The sequence below is a fragment of the Falco peregrinus genome, chromosome 8 (assembly GCF_023634155.1).
Source record: "Falco peregrinus isolate bFalPer1 chromosome 8, bFalPer1.pri, whole genome shotgun sequence".
NCBI classification, from domain to species: Eukaryota; Metazoa; Chordata; class Aves; order Falconiformes; family Falconidae; genus Falco; species Falco peregrinus.
Window position 1 is genome coordinate 12,045,039 of NC_073728.1, and position 18,333 is coordinate 12,063,371.

The window sequence follows — 18,333 nt, forward strand, 5'->3', positions numbered from 1 at the left end:
AAAGAGTCTACCGGCATATGTATTGAGACACACAGAGTTCATGTAACCCTACAAAACTAGGCAGCATATTTGCAGAAGAAATCAATTGGAGCTGAAGAAAGTAGCCTTTGAAGAAATGCAAGCACTGACATTTTAAAGGCTGCTTCTCAGGAACACGGATTTATTTCACAGTTAAAATACTTTGTTCAATCTGCCTTGAGAACAGGCCAGGAGCAATCCAACTAGATCAGGTCCCAAGCCCTTCCATTAGCACAGCAGCATCACCTTTGCTTATCCCCTCCTCAAAGGGGCCTATTTTCAGACTCCTAAGGTAGATCACAGCCTCCCGAGATCTGTTGCTCTTGTGAAAGTTGGTATGAAAAACACACTCTGGTCTAAAATCTCCTGAGAATCTCTTAGTGACATCTGCACCTGCAAATGCAAGACTGAGAATTTCACCCTGCTTTGCCACATCTTCTGAGTCCACACCTGGCACTGCTGAACCTACCTGAATCCCAACTTCCAACTGCTGTATAAAGCTAATTAGGAAGCTAATACTGCTTCCTGATTGAGGCAGACACAGCTTAACAGAGGCAAGGCAGTGTCTACTCTGCACCATTACAGAGAAGGACACACCGTTCACCCTTAGCCTTACAGCAAGGCTTCAGCTATGCTGACTTGGCTGCAGGGCTGCCACATTGCCCTCTCTGGTATAAAGGTCTGCAAAATGCCACCCCCTGCTCTGGCTCCAAAGGCTCCACAGGGCTCTGTGCAAGGGGGAAACACAGGATTTGCAGACAGGCGAGCAGTATTTCCAGCCCTGTAGGGCTAATCTTGGGCTTTCCTGCTCAAAGACTATAAATCAACCTTTAAAACTGAAAAATACCATACCGCTGTTTTAAAACTTCTGGACCAGCTGTCACTCTACTTATAGCCTAAATGTCCCTCTCTCTTTCTCTTTTTTTTTTTTTTTTTTTTTTTCCCTTGCAAGAGCAAGTTTTATCCACAAAGTCATGCACCTTAAAAATGCCCTGAACCCGCAAATCACAGTTGCTGTGCCTGGGCACGTGATTCATAACCACAATAAAGTTGTCTGAGGCTTACCTACTCTCTTCTGCACTGACACTAATTCTGAAGATTAAAAATGAGATGCAGATTGCTGCTTCTGCAAATATACTCTGTGACCTTCATGGAAGCTAGGTAACCTTCATTCTTTACCTGCAAAATACCCACCATACAGGTGAGTTACTATCCCCCTTGGCATCTCCCACACCTCTCTTCTCTCCCTAACAAAGCCAAAGCACAGCAAAATACAAACCCCATTCACAGTCGGAGAAGAGCTCCAAGATCCCACAACTTTGTAATGTCAGCATCACCACATATAGGCTGGAGAAAGAGTAGCTTCTGGAAACACCATACACACATCTGAGTATGCCTGAAGAGATTACGGTTTAAAAAAAAGACTGTATTGACTACATCAGTGGCCAGTGTCTGTGATCTGTCAAATGAATACTGCTCCCAAAAATGAGTGCTTGCATCTTCAAAATGCATCTTTTTGATTGGGAAGACAGGAGATACTCCCACACAGAAGAGCAGCATCCCTGTGCAGTCAGGGCTTTCACTCTTCCCACAGCTGTAAGGCCTTGCTGAGGAAGGGTGGGTGAAGTCAGCACAAAGGAAACAGACATCCTCTTCATGACTTCTGTCTAAAAAAATATCCGCTTGTCCCTACCTCAAATGCAGTTATCTAGCATGCAGCTTGTCCAGGCAACCTGCGGGGTCCAAATGGTGCACCCCCTGTGAAACCCACCGGTCTCCAACCAGGCGGCCTTTCTATGTACTGCTCAGCTGAATTTGAACCTTCTTGCCTCAGCAAACAGGCTGCAAGGCCCACCCAGCTTTAAACCTGCTGCCTTCACTGCAATCATGTGATACAGAAGAGTTTGAATCTGGGGGTCTGAACAGTCATGCCCTCCCCCCAGCAGCAGCAGCTGGGTCTGTGGGACTCGCCCATTTGCTTTCAGTTGCTCTCTGGCCTTTCGACAGAGGAACGATAAAAGCACTTGGGCAGCGAGAGCTCATCCATCAGGTCCTAGCGCTGGGCTGGGCAGGACAACCGGCAAGCAGCTTCTGTTCACATGTTTGTTTTTACCATCTTCCTAACTGGAGGTTTTTGATTCATTACAGTAGCAAAGAAAATGCAGAGCTGCTTCAGCTGAGGTGCAGCAGAACATTCTTTTCTTTTAACTTTTTTTCCCCCCCACCCAGATAATTGCAGTTACCCCAGGTAACACGGTGAAAGTAGTAACATTTCCCTGCAGGACAAATAGGCTACAGGATTTCTCCAAACTGCAAATTATTTCATTATTTGTTAATTACCAGTGTTGCAGAAACAGGCCAAACACTTGAAAGTCTTCAGCTCTAGATTTTGTTTCCAAATATTCTTTACATGAAAGATGCTCTCCCTGTACTGCATTTGTGAAAACAGAATCACTTTTGTCTATTTGTGGAGAGACCAGAAAATTAATTTTAAAAGGGAGCAAACTGCCCATGATGGGTAGAAATAAACAAGCCGAATTCCTGCACTACAGTACTTCTGTGAGACTTGCTTCTTCCATCTTACACAGTGAGAGATGAACACTGAAAGCAATTTTACATCTTGTTCTGTCAGCACATGAGATACCTAATAAATCCCAAGATGCAGAAAACACCCAGAAGGCTTTTTTTCTGTTTCTTTTGGCTGTATAATTACAGGCAGTAGTTACAACACTCACGCTACCTCCTCCTCTTACCCTTGCAGAAATAATAGACAAACAATGTGAAAAACATAAAAGATACCAGAGGAAAACCTAATTGCTATGTTTTGCGTAAATACAGGACATCTTTCAGGTGTCTGCCTGGTTTCTACAGGATCCGGTGCTATTCTTTCCAGAATGGCTTGATCCAAGTAATTCATTTTCTTAAATGCTTTATTTGCATAAGACTGTAAGGCACCTGAACACAGGCAAAAAGCAGCCCAAGCAGCAGGTGCTTCACTGATCTCAGGCCTCAGTGCTGATTAACACCATCAGGGATGCAGATCCTGAGGAATACATAATCGCTGCTCATGGCCTACGACTGTTTTCCCAGCACCAGCACCACCTCCCCTGCCACGCACAAAAGACGCTTCCTTCTCATCCCCAGACAACACAGCAAAACCAGAGGGTCTGCCATGGGATGGAAACCTGGGGCTGCTGCTGCCCACAGAGCCTGCAGCAGCGCTCCAGAGGGCCTGCAAGGGGAAAACAGTGGCACCAGACCCTGCTGGCAAAGTTTCTGATGGATTCAGGAAGGCCAGACTTCACACAGAGGAAGCATTAATCCCATGGAAAGCAAGAAGAAATCATGGAGACATGCTCCTGTGTGATGTCTTGCCAAACCTCCGCACTGAAGCAAAGCTGAGGTTCCTCAAAGCTGGGTCCTTGCACCACTACCATAACTGCTAATGTTTTAAGGTGGTAGGCATTACACTCCCAGACAATTTGACCAGCCTGACCAGAAAGCAAGCAAGCCCTCCACCACGTGCTCACTATTACCACAACCTCCGAGACCAGCAGTAATGCGAACAGCAACGTCTAGAGAAGAGGTAACTGAAGATGTATGATTTCTCTATCCTAAAAAGTGTCATGTTTTTTGTTCACACAGTAAAACAACCAGATTATTGTAATAGTAAAAAGGCAAATCAGTTCCAGGCAAAACCAGTGGGGTTTCATATGAAAGTTTCAAAGTTATACATCCTGCCTTTATACGTTGCTCAGACAAATGATTGAAGCTCATAGAGAAATCAACTGAATTCTACAATCCACCTTTCAAAGTTTGAAAATCAAGAATTTGGTGAATGGCTGTCATTAATTCCATATGCTTCCAAGGTGAGAGGCAATACTGTAAGAGAAACTGTAATGCGTTTAGATAAGGAGGCACTGCTTACCCCTGCAGCAGTTAAGAGCTGAAAGAAAAATAACCAATTCTTCCTATGACTATAATCTCACTTCTTTCAGGATGTCACCCCTTTCCTTCTTTCCACCCCTTTCCACACGTCCACATGGAAAATCTGACATTCTCTTTAGGCAGAGCTGCAGTGAGATCCTCCATACTGCCTTATCAGATCAAATAGCTTTAACACTTGTTCTGTTGTTAATGGCACCAGTGGAAAAAAAATTTACAAGTGACTTTATGGGAGAAAGGAAAGACTCTTGACAAATCACCTGTTGAGGGGTAATGGTTCCAGAAATGTGTGAGGACATAAGGAGATAAAAATCTATGAACAGGGTATGAGTCGCGACTGTACGAAACAGAAAAGCTTCTATTTCTGACTGCTACACACTGAAATGCTTTCTCCCCACCAATAACAAAAGATACTCAAGTCATAAAGTCATTACAGCCTCTATATTCAAAGGCTATAAAGTGAAGTAAAACTTGTAGGTAGAGATAACATCTGCAGCTGGGAGGGAAAAAAAAAACAACAACCAAACCCACCCAAAAACAACCTACACCAAGAAAAGCTTTCAGGAACAGAAACTTTTATACACATCTTCACCACTGGCCTGCAAACTTGCCAGTTTTTCCTGCTGTATCACATAATCTCATAAAAGATGTTTTCTCTTTCCAAAGAGATTCGTCTTGCTTAATTTAACTTTTCAGGTTAGAATGAAAGGGCCTAACATCTATTCTTTAATACTGTCTCAGAAGACGTCACAGCTGTATTACAAAGAAAGGGCCTGGCTCCTACTCCCATTGAAGTCAAGAGCAAAACTCCCACTCATTGCTAAGGAGAAGGAACTAATCAAAACTGTTATTATCCTCCTGCCTTCCAGCCTCCTGGTATGGCATGCAGGAAGTAACAAGGGATATGCTTTTACCCCGCTGAATTACTAAAATAAGGATTAAAAATATATATATATTGTAAGGGCCTACTGGCTGGTCTAGTAATTTATTCCACATAAATGAACTGCATCACAGAGTGTTTGAAGACTGAGCATTAAGTAGAAGCAGATGCTTGCAGTTCTACAATATGTTGTTTCCTTTTAAAAAAAGTTGTATACCACCTGTTCCTTCCATTTGCTGTTTTTTCTTGAAGACATTGCTGGCAATGGACTTAGTCATTAAAAAACAACCCACGAACACTTACTTGGTTAACTAACTAGCACTCGGGAGCTGCTGGCGTCAATAAGAACAACTTCCTTGGATACTCCCTCAATAAATATTTTTCTGGCCCTGCCTCTGCATTTCACATCTGGTGTTTGGTAGAATATTAACTCAAGCATTTGCTATCACTCAGAAAACTGCTGCTTTTTAAACTCTGCATCTTTATACATTATATGGAGTCTCAGACAACAAAAAACAAAGTAGCCCTGAAAAAGAGCACCTATTTCTGTATATTCATAATCTCAGGCTTGGAATTATTTGCAGTGAGTGGGATTTGGACATGTAGTCCGTACACCCAGATGGACCTAAAAGAGAACAAAAACAACAAGCCAGTTCTGCTGCTGTGCAATATTGACACGCTTATGCTTACTTCAGTAGAGCCATGCCAATTAGAAATCTGGTTCATCTGACTTAATACTGCAAGTATAGCTGGTTCAGAGTCATATGGGTGCCAGCTGGTTTGCCCTACACTACTGGAGAAAAGATATTACAGCCACAGCATTCATTTACCACCTCCCCCTTCATTTCCTCCCTGGCACAGGACCTATGGCAGACGGGCTTCCCTGGTGCCCATCCGACCCACAGGGTCCCAGGAAGGAAGGTGCCACATCATCACCCTTCTTACTTTTCCACCTACAAACACGGGGAATGTCACACCGGTCTGCAACATGTGCTCTCAGTCCACAAGACAGGGCTGGTTAACAGTGCAGTTTGACGGTCTCCATCCTGAACTGCTGGATGCAGCCCAGGACATGTGTTTTTCTAACTCCAGCATAGTGGCCAGACCACAGCCCTCCTGCCACCCATGGCTCACAACTGACCACCGAGCATGCAAGGCAGTATGCTGCACATCCCAGCAAAGTGCTGCTGCGGGCAAACACCAGGAGATCTCTAGATGGAGAAACTCTCCCTCTCTGCTTCACACTCTGGAATGCTCCTTACAAGAGTAGCACTTGGAACAACAATACAAGGAGCACTTCCAATCAGCTGGATTTTTTTTAATTTTTTTTTTTCTTTTTGTTAAGTTCAAGTTCTCTGTGATTCCAATATGAACAGCCAAGGCTCGGCTCAGTCTAAACAGCTTCTGCCTCATGTGACTCTCTGTCTATGGTATTTAGATATGCCTTTAGATTTAAACCAAAGGATGTTGGATGTGATGTCAGTACCTTCAATGAGGAAGCAAGCCTGGCTTACTCTCGTCTTTATTTTAGTACAAAGAGAAGCATATTACACAGGAAATCTGCAACAGAGAAAGGAGTGGGCCTAAAAATAACATCCTTGTTGTTTGGCCATGTGGACTGTCCTCACTCCCCTGTACAACACATGTGACATTGCCCTTCTCAGAAACCTCTGCTGCGGGAGTTGTTTGCATTGCTGAATCCCTTCACAGTTTTTGTTCCTAGTAGTAGAGTAGGAGAGAGTGGTAACGATGAGTATATGTGAGCAGCTCTGGAAAACAAGTTGAGGTACATAATCTTACACAGGGAATTAGAGAACCAGTACACCCTGGTGGAATGACACTTAGATTTCTCCAAGAAATCGGGTGCCTTATTACAATTGTTTATTTGCTATGTTATAGCAGACCACTTTTACAAAATAAATGGTCTGAAAGAGAAGCAATTTTAAAGACAGAAGCAAAAAAGACTCCATAAGTGATGATCACAGTTCTCATATCACTCTCAACAGGATAGAGGTAAATGCTCAGCTAGCTCTGTAGGGCTTGTAAGAACAACAGCTCACTCAGTTTCTTCATACCTCACACTATACAGAGAACAGAGGTGTCCAAATACCAAAAGCTTTTTCTAGATTCGATGGAAAGAGAGAGGTTCTCCAGGAAATGGCTCAACCACATGTGACCTTCACAGTCCTCCTGAGGTGCTAATCTACAGGCTCTGCTCTCTGCAGGACAGCAGGATGAGCACATGTCTTGCAAGCAGAAGCCACACACAAGGGCCTGTGTTAAGCTTGGCAATGCAGGTCTTCAGGCTTTTGATAAAATTCTCTCAATTCTTTTTTTTTCATACCACACTGAAAAATACCATGAATTAGTACAGATCTGGGAACTGTTTCCTACATGCACTTGTGACATTCCTGTGAAATACTCTGATAAAATTTAAAAACATGGTTTTCTTGTTTTTGTTGTTGGGTTGTTTTTTTTTTTTTTAATTCTCAGTAAAACACAACCATTATACTTACATTTCTTGTTTTGAGGATTTGTGTTTTCACACTTGCAGGGCAATAAAAATTAGGTAATATTTTGGTTCAATATGTGCCTGAGCTTGCAGAGACAGGCTTGAGACAAGTGGTCTTGCTTTCATTCCTTTGTGCAAGATACAGAACTGCTATGTAATGAGCAAGGAGGAGAGGGAAAGTGCTTTGGGGAAGTCCAGAAAGTGATGCAACAGAGCGAGACCAAGAAACAGGTGAAGAATTTTTCTGTGCCATTACATGGGTTGTGTACAAGGTTAAGAGAAGGTTATAAGGAAGGCTATCAAGAAAAGAAGGGAGAGCTGAACATTTAGTGTGCTGTGAAAAAGTAACATGATCTGAATGTATGTTAGATTCATGTAGGAGAAGAGGAAGAGAATGCTATCAGAGAGGAGAACAAGACTAACAAAATTCAAAAAGTTCAGTGTTTATTCAGTCCTGGTCCAGAGCTGCTCCTTCAGATTGTACTCACTGTCCGATCAGCCTACTAAAGTGAGACTTAGGCAACTGATTAATTACAAGACAGTTTTTTGCTCCCCATTTATGCAAGAACACTATTTCTCCACATGATAACCTGTATGCAGATCGAATACAGCTAAAAGTACCCATATGCTGTGTACTGGAAAAATTAGATTACTACTCACTTCTAAGAGCAGACAGGAGTTTACCTATCCCTTTCAGCTGACAGCTCACCAGCCTGCACTGGCTTTCCTGATTACACACATTACTGTTTGTGATGAGCTGTTGGTAAGAGGAGACAGCGTATTCAACACCTGCCATAAAGATTTCGGAAGCTCAGACTAGCACCACTGAATTAAAATGCAGAATGAACTCTCCTCGACTTCACTGTTACTTTTTTGCAAAAAGCACCACCAAAACAGCTTCGTTGACACTTTAAGCTCAGATCCTCAAATCAGTCCCTCCCATTAGAGTTATTGGACTTGGCCTCATTACAGCTTTGAAAGACACTGCTCTTCCTGACTATTTAACTTTTTGCCTAATGAATCATGTTCAATGACACACAGAGGCTGGCAAGGAGCAGCTAGAAGAAGCATCTTGTACTCAAATCTTGTACTTGAAATCAAAGCTAGACCATGTCTTGCTGGACAAGGATTAATACCATCAGCAGGACCTTTGGCAGTTTCATTTCAAGTATGTTGACAACTGCAGGCTTGCTTATAAATTTTCACACCTCAGCTGTTTCTCTCACTGCCTTCCACAAACACATGAGACAAGGCTTACGTGACTGTGGCAATTCTTTTTAGCATCCGGAAAATACAAACAGTATGTCTGCACTGCAGCCCATCACAGCTGTAATGCAGTATGTCAGAGCTGATGACAAACACTCCGCTCTGAAATACCCAGCAAAGATAATGCTGCTCTGCACCGCAATTACTGCTGGTCACTCTCCTGATGTACTCTGGACATGTACTCTAGAAAGATTCGTGCCTTCAGACTTAGGAAAAAACAGCTATGACCTCCAAGAGAGAAACAAGAGGCTGCAGTAAGAGCAGCAATGTTGTGGCCAGAAGAAACTGCCCCCAGCACACAGATGCAGGCAACCATGTCCCAGTTTTTACCCCATTCCCCACTCTAGAAAGAAGACAAGAACCAGCTCCAAAAGAGGAAAAAATAAAACTAACAAACAAAAAACAATCAAAAAAAAACCCCAAAACAAAACCCATGACTTCACCATGGCTGTGCAGTGTCACCACATAAACCTGGTGCTTGAAAACTTCAGATAGCTGAGATCAGCATGTTTCTTGGCTCAAGAGGAATGACTTAATAATTGTACTTGCAACAACTACTGGATAAAGTGAAAGTGGTATTTGTCAGTTCTCCATGTTTTTTTTTCTTGAACCCTCCTCCCAACAGATAATGCCAGGGTGCAGTGGGAAATCCAGGGATCAGCGTTTCTTTGCATCTGCGCTGCATTGCGAATTTGTGCATTCTGTAAACAATCTCAATAAAACATTTCAATAAGGCAGAGCAACAAACCCTCAGACAAGGTGGACGTGGTGACTGATAGACAAATAATCAGCACATGTTGCAGAGAACATTCTTGGCAACCATGAACCCTAAATTTGAAGTGTGAAAAGAGAAAAATGCCATGTCATAGATTCAGCTTGCAGTACTTGTACTCAGCAGCATCAGCTTTTGGATAGCTCAACTTGTAATGCCAGCAGGATATTTCCTATAGAAAACCAGACACCTGCACAAAAATTTGGCAAAAATCCTAATGTGTTTTTATTTTCACTTAAGTTTCCACCTCTATGCCATCAACACCTTCACTGTACAGCCCAGGAAATGCATGCGTTCTTTGTTTAAAACACGATCCAAATACATAACACACGTACACGCAGGCAGGAGGAATCCTGTCAAACTATTTGGTTTTGTTTGAACAAGCCACAGAGATTTATTAGGCAATCCATCCTAGTAAAGTCAAAACGTACAGCATTTCCAGCTCTCTGGAATGACTGATACGAGGCCAACAAAACCAGAAAACCCACCTTTTGGTGTAGTCCCGTTGTCAGTCACAGGATATTTTAGTTCAGGTTTATACAATCTGAAACAAAGTAAAAGCTCTCAGTTAGTGGCAGCTATTAAAGGGAAAATGCTCTCATTTTATTAAATGAATTACTCATGAATTGCAACATGTGATTAATAAAATACCCCTTTTCTCTGCTTTTGGTAACATGTGCGAAGTTATACCAGGCTTTCCTTTCCAGTGACTAGAACCTCTCCTGCCATCATAGCTTACGTCCTGTCATATGCACCAGACCACATCCCACCAAAGATCTTGGGCCTTTAGAACGCCTACTCTTATATACAGTGGAAATCCACAGAAAAGCAGATTCTACTGAAACACAGGCTACACTGATGGTTTCTGTTAGGATCAGAGTTTCACAGAAACAACTAAATTCCTCCTTCCTTTACAAAAAGATCGGCAGGCAGAAGACCTTGCATGTATCTAGATTCACTGGGGATGGTTCTCCAAGAATTACAAAAGACGGTAACAGCAACAACCAAATGTACAAGGAGCCAACAAAAAAGAGTGTAGACAATACACTTTATTTACCAAAAGTTTCCTTGTTTCCAGGAATCCCAGTTATATCACACAGTAAAAAATCATGCATTTACAAGCTGTGGACCAGACTGATGTGATCTACGAATCGAAGATCATCTAATAGAGGATCATGAACCACAGAAAAGCTGCAACATGGAAGTGCTGCTGAGCAGTCACAGAGGAGAACTCTCTCTGGTGCTACCGCCATTTATTGTATGACCTTGGGCAGTTCCTTAACTACTTTGTGCTCTGGTTACTACCATATCATACAATAAGTATAATATCATCGCAACAGCATAAATGAGGATTAATTACTGCTTTGCAAATCCTGGGAAACGCTGGGCAGGGAAGAAGCACCTATAAAGTGCAAAGTGTTGGTATTTACGAATTGCATTGGATTGCCCAAGAAGAAGGGAAAACAGACTTCTCTTCCTAGCTTCAAGCCAACAGCCAAACAGACCATTTTCCAGTACTACTACCCTTAATCAGCATGTGCTCTACCTGCAGAATTAACTTCTGCCAGAAGTTGTGAGTAACAAAAATCACAGCTGAACAAAGCTATATAAGATATTCACTGCTTGACAAGGGAAGGGTGGGGAGAAGATAAACGCTAGCAAGAATAAAAGCACTTTCTACTTTTAGTCAACTTTGCTATGTCTCACTGTACCCATGAGCATAGGGATGGCCGCTGAAAGCAATGGGAGTCTTGTCTCTGACTTTATCAGACTTAGAAATGAAGCGCTTCATTTCACAGAAAGCTGGTGAAGGGCAGATTCAGTGGCTTGTCAAAGTTAACAAGAGTCATTGGCTGAATCATGAGCAGAAAGAAAGAAGACCCATCCCTACCTCCTTCCTTTAAGCATGGGGCAACTCTCTAAAAGCACAAAAAGATTAACTCTAAGACTAAGTCAGTAAAAAGACTAAGTCCCCCCAATACCAGAAAATGAGAAGTCAGTTCTTACAATATGCTGGCCAGGCGTGGTACCTATTATCTTCAGTTAATTCCATATGTCTGAGAAGGAAATCAGCTTAAAGCTGGTTAGACTTGCTAAAAGAGATTTGTCTAAAGCCCCACCCCCAGGTGCGGTGTCATGCACCAGAGATCTGGCATTCTTTAAGAAGATGCTACTGTCCAGACACTGTTGATAATGGTCAGCAAAACACAACCACCTAACAACTAATACATAACATTCCCCTCTTGAGTCGAACCCCATTCAGAACCTGCTAATCTCCAAGGAGCTCCCAGTCCATCTCCAAAGCAAGAGATGAGGACAGCCAGTATTGGCAGGATCCCTTTTATAAAGCTTCTGATGAGCATATGATGGACAAGCACACAACCCTGGCACCTCCAGCAAGCAGAACTTCCAGAATCTTTAAGGCCTGGCCCACAATGTTTATTCCTTGGGAGACTCTACATATCCTAGTATCTTGGGTCATGACAAAAGGAAAACAGACTTGTTGCTGGCAATATAATATGGCTGTGAAACATCAATCTGACACCTATTTACTTTTTCTGCTACAGTTACACTCAGTTGACTCTGCTTTAGAAGCCTCAGAATTTTCAAAATCACAGCCCTGGCTCACGGAGCCTGTGGTGAACACCCAGGAGCCATTTAGGAAAAGATCACTAATAAATAAAGTACCATGCCTGCTGCTTGACTCAGAGAAAACACAATTTGCACTGATATATGTTGGCATTTTGTCTTCTGAATACTTGTTGGTTAATAAAATCAGGAGCTGTTATTAAAGAACATGCCTATGTTGAATAATTTATCTACCCCTTTCTTGTAACTATAGTGGCATTTGCTAACGCTATCAGCATTTATGTGAAGCCAGTGTTCCCGCAAGGAGTCACACTGACAGATCTGGTTAGCAATGTCCTTCACCAACAGCTTTCCAATAACATGCATTAGGAAAATACAGCTGTCCAGTAATTCCAATCTTTCAGCCTACACCAGCCTCAAGAGAGGGGCACATGCTGTGAAGACAGCTGTACTTACCCGAAATAGCCACTGGCATAGTGGACACATCAAGATGTTCTAACACCCTGGGTACGTTTCATTTCAAAACATGGAGTCGGTTTGGCTAAAAGGAAGAAACTTCGAAAATCTGAAGGCAGGAGATGCATTAGGTAATGGTGATCACGAAGTGACAACACCAACTATTCAAATGGAAGGAATGAGTGCAGCAGACTAAGGACAGTAAGTCTCAAATAAAAAAATAAAAAATTTCAAGCAACCCTGCACAGGTCTGTACGGCTTCATGGGAGGCTACAAGTGCTGGAGATGGAATAAAGATACAAAGATTAACTTTGCTTTGGCAAAAGAAAGATGGGACATTAAGTAACTACAGTACTGACCAAAACAGAGACACATGTTTAAAGAATATTAAGAAGAGACTCGAGCAAGCAAGCCAGCGGAAACAGATGACATTAAACTACAATTCCTTTACTATGTAAAAAAAAAAACAAAAAAAAAAACCAGCCCAAAACAAAAAACACACACACTAATGGATAAAACCACTGACACTGTGAACTCCCACTGACACTGTGAACTCATGGGAGATGAGGGAAGCCCTAAAGCTCTGCCCAAAGGCAAGCACAGAGCTACCATTAAAAGGAAAGAGGATGATGACCACACAGGGAACTAGAGACCTGTCAGACTAACTCAGATTGCTGAATCAAATTGTTAATTGATTATAAATACCCAAAAGATGGTTAGATGATCAAAATCAGCAAATCTGCTTCTGTGAAGAGCCAACCAAGATCTATCTAATCTTAATCTGGTCTAATCTAGTTTTCTGTTACAGTATGCATATTTACTGGAAAAGGGACAGCACAGACATACTATACTCTTCAGTGGTTTGAACTGAGTTCTCAGAGGTGTCAGCCTTAGGCTCCCTTCTTCACAGTATTTTGTGTGACTAGCCAAAAGAAAGCACTGAACCAGGAGAGTTTACAAGTATTTCCTTAGGTCCAAAATTGATGCCATCAAACTCAGTGCTGTAGCAGTGCTGCTGCAGAGGCAGCAAGAAGAAACGTTTCAGCACACAGCTTCATCCACCAACATCTTAGCTGAAGCCCAGCAGGCTGAGCCCAGATACATGAGTTTGCACAGGAGGAGCTGGCGTGCAAACCCACATTCCTCTCTGCTGTGATGACTCTAAGGTGGAGGCCAGTCACACCCCACAGAAAAGTGAAATGAACAACTGGATATTCAGCTTCCACAGTCAGATTTTCCAGAGCTCTTCTGTCAGATCCATCAACCTAGTACTGTTAACTGCTGTCTGCAACACAGACATGCCTTAACACAGAAGATAATCCTCCAAAGTATAAAGCTAGCAGTTGTTCAACATGTCTGAAAGACTTGCAAAGGAGATTTAAGATAATCTAACTAAATTAGGAACCTACTGAAGCTGTACACCACCTTCACTGGACAGTCAAAAATATCTAGGTAAACAGGACAGGCATATCTCAGGGAACCTGCCTCCACAACCAAGGTCTGCCTCGTATCCCTTGCAATTCTTTCCTTTTGTGGCATTTACCTTTCTTTGATCCGTCCACTGCAAATAATGGACAGTCCAAGATTTTTTGGTTGTTTGCCTGCCTGCATGTGATGAAGTTGAGCAGCAGGAGCTGTATATGTATTCTGAAGGCCTCATTCCTGAAAATACACTAGGCTAATACTCATTTTGAACTGAGTTTCATATTTAAAGCCTATTGCAGCAGCACACTACGAGCTGACTGTGTGAAGGAAGAACAAATTAATCTTCTGTTTCTTTAAAAAGCAAAAAAATTCCAAGTCCACTTTATCTCTAACTGAAGTAAGACCGTTCCTCATCTGCTATGGTACTTCTGATAGCTTCTGTTACCACATCTCATGAAATGAAAAGTTTAATCAATTCTAAAAACCCCAGAACATTTTAGATTGTTTACATATGAAAAGTGATCTATAAGAGCTGAAGAGGGAGTAATGTAACAGATCTGTGGGGCATCTTCCCTGCTGTGCAAAAAAAGGAGCAGATACACAGTCAGTATCGTTAATGGAAGCTGAGAGCCTAGTTTCCCAGGAGCTATATGGAGCACATACCCTTTCACCTTTAATCTCCCAGTTTCAAGAACAGGAATTCACTCCAAAAGTACGTTGTGTGCTCTTGGTACTTCTGCAGTGACAGAACCTCAAAGTTCTGTGTCGTTCTTTTACTGATCCTGTTATCCTTTTGCCATTTTTTAATGCTTAAACACATTTTCAAAGGTGCAACTCAACACACTGCAAGGGTACCAACAGTGCAGAAACAACAACAAAAAAAATTACTTTCAAGAGCAATCAGTTTTGGTCTAACACTGCTCCCATTCAAGCAAATTCTTTATCCTCTCATGACAAGGCAATTCTGTTAGCATGAACGTGCAAATTCTGAATTGCTTCCTATTCTCATTCATAGGCAACGTCTTCCTCATAGCAATTCTGATTTACAGGAAGTTTATCTAGGACCTACAAATTAAATTACATTCATTTATTACCTGCTTAGGCAATTTCAATTTATTGGCATCAACACTGTAAGAGATAACATGGTTGGAAGCTTCCTGCAAGGAAAGAATTGCCTGAAACTTTTTTTCTTCTTCTGTAAGATTTCACAAAATCATTGAGGTTGCAAAAAAATCTTTGAGACCAACAACTTCAAATGTTAATCCAGCACTGCCAAGTCCACCTCTAGACCATGTCCACATCTATGTATTTTTAAAACAACTCCAGGGATGGTGATTCCACCAACTCCCTGGGAAGCCTGTTCCAATGCTTTACCACCCTTTCAGTGAAGAATTTTTTCTTAATATCCAATATAAACCTCCCCTGGCACAACTCGAGGCTGTTTCCTCTTGTCTCATCACTAGTTATGGGAGAAGAAACCGACCCCCACCTGCTTACAGCCTCCTGTCAGGTTGTTTTAGAGAGTGATTAGATGTGTCCCCCTCAAGTCTCCTGCTCTCCAGACTAAACACCCGCAGTTCCCTCAGCCGCTCCCCATACGACTTGTGCTCCAGACCCCCAGCTCCACTGCCCTTCTCTGGACACGCTCCAGCACCTCTGTGTCCCTATTGAAGTGAGGGGCCCAAACCTGAACACAGCATTCAAGGTGAAATTTCATACTGAAAAGCCTGACTCCTAGTTAGGACAGATGAGCACAGCTCTACCAAAATTCCAGGGAATGCCACTGATTCATAGTAGCTAAGGACCCATCTTAGATACATATCTTGAGGAACCACAATGTGAATTGTTCCTTTCTCTGTAGTGATGAAAAGATGCTTGAAAAGTATCTTTCTTTGCTTTCTTCTGCTGCCAGAGAATCTTTATGTTCCTATTCTCTCCCTAAAGCAAATCCTTGAGTGTTACTCCTGTAAAACATCTGGTCCTGAGCCCACAAAGTCAATCAGAGCTTCACCACTGACCACTACTTGCCAGCCACATTACCACAGTCAGCCCTGCCAACCACAACTTTTCATTAGGAAGCGTTCAATGAACAGTGTTCCCTGTCTTACAGGGTCCTATTTTAATGTCCAAACACCTCTCAGTCCACAGCCTTCACCTTCCAGATTCTTCTAAATACGGCAAAAGATTAGTTATCCCAATACGGAAGGATAACTGAGGCACAGAGAGATTAAGCTATTTACTGCAAGTTCCCAAGAAAATCTTTGAAAACAGACACAGACCTCAGTTCAGATTACATCTGTCACACAGCCGCAGCTGATGCTAAGGGTACTTATTAAACAGGCTCACAGCAGCTATACTACTTTGAAAAGTTCATAAGCAGCCCTACTCAAGGGTTAATAGTTGATGAAAAACTCTTCAACAACCACCATAGGCAGCTTCCTTTCAGCAACCAGCAAATCAAAGAAAAATACAATGCACAGCTTCAACAATATGGAGAAGAAAAACACACCAGCCAAATGACACTAATTTCTAAAAATCAAGTTCAATTTAAGGTATTCATATCAGAAATCAATGAGAGTGCTTCTGGAGCTTCTAAGTGTCACACACATAAAGGATCACTTTAGAGAGGCATATTTCTCAATTAGATAACAAATCAATTCAATTTGTGGTGGTAACCTTGAAGATCAGAAACTTTCAAATGGGCTGATTTGAAAATATGAATCTTGAATAATCTAAAAAGACTGCCATTCTAGATAAGTAAAAAAAAAAAAAAGTTAAGAAGTTAAAGAATTAACTTTCCTGAGGTTTTAATTACAAGATCACAGTGTCTTTCCACAGGACCTGCTCCTCACTCTTACAGAAATTAAAGCTGCTCCAGGGATGAAGCAAAGGAGGTATCTGTGGGACAGCTCACTCTGACACCAAAACTCAAAGGCACATAATAAAAAAAGGACTGAGGATGGGGAAAGAAGTGTGCAGGTGTGAGAAGGATGGCCTCAGAGTCAAAGCAGGTTGTCTTAGATAACTGTTTTTCCCAGCCTCTGTCCAGGGTCTGGTGTCCTGCCTGCATCTCCGTGCCCAAACTGTTCACACAGGGCCAGAGCAGAGTGCTGATGAATTCACAGTGAACCTCTACAGCTTTCACTGGACACCTCCAAGTAGGGTTACTTGGACCTTAAAAGTTTGTTCCACCTCTACAGCGGGAGTGCATGTCTACTTCACTGCAGGGTTCTGAAATACAAAATTCCTAACCATGTGACACAGCAAGATAATATACGACTGACTGATACAGAAAAGGCAGTATTTTCAGAACAGTCTTATACAGTTTGCAGAAAACAAAAAGAATGAAGACATGCACTGAAAATACAGGAGAAAAATGAAGACACTGAGCGGCTGTTCCCAAATGGAGCAACATCCATACCATGCACTTAATGAGGCAGGAGTTCTGTGGAAACAAGTAATAATGTGATCCCATAATTAAAGACTGCTTTATAATACATATGCAGAAGGCTGCCACAAAGAGTGCACAAACAGCCTTTATTCCGGTATTTCCTGAAATGAGCCATTTGACTCAGCAATGTTAAAAGGTTCCTTTAACAGCTTTTTCGGTCTGTGATACATCATCTAGATGTAACTGAGGTCAAGTACATTACAGATCTGAGTAACATTTTGTGCTGCAACATGACAAAAGAGGCACTGTCTGAGCTGCAAGAGCTGACTAGCACTCAATCTATCCCTACAGCCATACCAGAAACACATGTGGAAGCCTACAGAACTCTGAATTCATTAAAAATAGTTTTTAATTAGGTTTTTATTATTGTTATTATGAATAAAATATAAAAATACTGCCTTGGGTGGCCTCCTAGTCCCTGTATGAATGACAGTGGCATCATAGAAACAGCACATTAACAACACTACCCAGTCTAAAGGTTAATTGGGGAAGACAAGGACACGTAGCAGGACTTTCTAGGTGCCTCACCCACAGACCTCAGTCACAAGTAACAATGGCAAACTCATTCAAGTCTGTCTTAGAAATTCCATTTTTTGCAGATTTATTAACTTCTAATTAGCAGGCACAAGGATCACTAACTTTAAGTAACTCTTCCTTGGGAAGTGACATGGTCTCTCTTGTATTTGTATTTCAGTCAAAAAAGAACAAACTTTTTCCTTTATTAAAAGGGCTGACACTCAGTAACATAATTAATGAGTAGCTTTAAATGTGATCTTTTAAAACCCTGTACTCAGGATCAGAACACTGTTTGTAATTATAGGTGCTGAGCAAAGAGCTTGTCTTGGTACATTTCAAAACACTACATATATAATTCATCTCCAGCTTTTTTTCAAGGCAGAGATTTTCAAAGGTTCAAGGGGCTTTCAGAATGGAGGCGTTTGGTTTAACAGGGGCTGGTCACTCAAAGCAGATACTCAGAAAACTGCTCCAACAGCCCTAAGGTGACCACTGTGGCAACT

The 18,333-nt window shown here is 42.0% G+C and overlaps 1 protein-coding gene across 32 annotated transcripts in view; it reads right to left on the reverse strand.

The window, feature by feature from the left end:
- The window catches only part of MAP2 (microtubule associated protein 2), a 235,665-nt gene that overhangs the window by 177,449 nt on the left and 39,883 nt on the right, over positions 1-18,333 (reverse strand). For 30 of the 32 annotated variants that reach the window (XM_055812599.1, XM_055812580.1, XM_055812575.1 and 27 more), the window contains one exon: positions 9,882-9,937. The exons of the other annotated variants lie outside the window; for them this stretch is intronic. The gene's annotated coding sequence lies outside the window, so the exon portion shown is untranslated. The remainder of the gene's footprint in view (positions 1-9,881; positions 9,938-18,333) is intronic. 32 annotated transcript variants of the gene reach the window in all.